The sequence below is a fragment of the Octodon degus genome, unplaced genomic scaffold (assembly GCF_000260255.1).
Source record: "Octodon degus isolate 3935 unplaced genomic scaffold, OctDeg1.0 scaffold00165, whole genome shotgun sequence".
Taxonomy (NCBI): domain Eukaryota; kingdom Metazoa; phylum Chordata; class Mammalia; order Rodentia; family Octodontidae; genus Octodon; species Octodon degus.
In genome coordinates, this window is record NW_004524741.1 from 4515876 (window position 1) to 4517752 (window position 1877).

Sequence of the window (1877 nt, forward strand, 5' to 3'; positions counted from 1 at the left end):
ACTACGAAGACAACAATTTGCAATGTATTAATTATTGAAACTGTCCTACTAATCGGGTTTGAAACTGTCTCATTGTTATTTGTTTCTCAATAAAATTAATTTAAAAACAGAACGTTAGAAATTCCATTTCAAAATAGCTAAAGTAAATGGAATTTAATTTCACACAACTGAAAAATCCCAAAGTAAGTCTGACTTTCATCATGCCAAGCGCAGGGCCTAGGATCATACCCCAGTGCCTACTTCTTGCCTGTCACTACATCTGTGGGCTCCATTCACAGTCAGGCTTTCTTCTGTGCTGTCATGATGAATGCCTGTACTTCTGTGAGCCATACCAGTGCCAAGGGGGGAACTTGTACGTCCACAGGAATGAGGAAGCCACATTCAAAGTGTGTGTCTTGCTGGAACTCACACTGGCCTAGCTTGAGTCCGTTGTCCTTCCCTACCAAGTCCTCATGGTTGATGGAAGAATATTGGCTCAGGGAAAGGAGTAGAGCCAATGATTCCAAAACTGTCAGCGGCAGAAGGGTGGCTACAGTGCAGGGAAAAGTGGAGGAAAAAAGATTTGAAGAAGAGAGACATCATGGGTGGTGAAAACAACAAATATCTACTCGGAACTGAAAGATGGCTGAAGACAGTTCTGAAAAGAATAAAACACACAGCATCGACCACCTAGAAAATAACTGTAATCCAAGAGGATGAGGGCTCTCAATCCAAATGCAGAGTACATTTCTTAATAAGGGCATAAATCTTTTTTAAAATCTGCCAATGCTTTGAAGAAGTGATGAACTGGAATGAGGAAGGCTGGGGATTTGCACACTTAGGCACTAGATCTGGCACTGGCCAACGTGAGCCATTTTCAGAAGGACAGAGCCCCTGGCAGGCCCAGTTCACTTTGTGTTCCAGTAGGGCTTAGATGTAGATGCTGGGTTCGAAACTGGAGATCTGTCTTTTGGTGGCCTCTCTTAAGTTCCAAGAGGCAGAGATGTTCTGTTAGCTATCACACTCACCTTCCTAGACATTAGCTCTGTCCAGAGACCAGCATGCACTGGTCATACCTGCTCTTCACAGTACTTGTCTTTACAAAGTGATTCAAGAATCAGAATCACCTTTGTTGACAGCACTAATGCATAACAGCAAGTGTTCTGATCACATGTAAAATCAACACAACTTATAGGCCATTCTACCTTAATAAGATAGCGAGTATGCAGAGATTATTCACTTAAAAACACACAAGTAATTTTATTCCGTAAAGCAATGATAGGCTAGCAGTTGTGAAATGACTCCAAGATAAATGGAGATGGAGTTTTGCAGATTTTTTTGTGACAGAAGAGGCACACCTTCTTCTTTGGATAGTCTCAAAACAAGCATTGCCCTTCCTTCCTCCTGCCAAGGTCTACCACACTGAGTACAACCTTCTACAGCTAAGGAACATTTCTACAGCCAGGGCAGTGGATCACTTAGAGGAGTGGTCAGCTGACCACTGTGGGGTTCCTGAGATACTTCCAGGGGATCAGGGAGGTTGGCACTACTTTGTAATAGTACTGAGAGGTTGTTCGCCTTTTCATTATTTTTATGCTTCTACTTCAAGTCATTATAGTTAAAACTTCTTGCTTCAGGCCAGGTAGATAACTCAGTGGCATAAGCACCTGCCTGGCAAGTGCAAAAACAAAAAACAAAAAAGACTGCTTGTTTCTTCACAAAATCAAGAGTGTGGTAGTAAAAAAAGCAAAAAACAAACTAGCCATAATACTGTCATGCATATTTGCGCAATACCATTAGGCAATCAGTTTTTAAACGCCAGGTGCTTCTAAGAATATCCTTATTTTAAAATACAAATTTTGCTAAACCTGAGCTTCAGCGCACACACTTTTAATGTT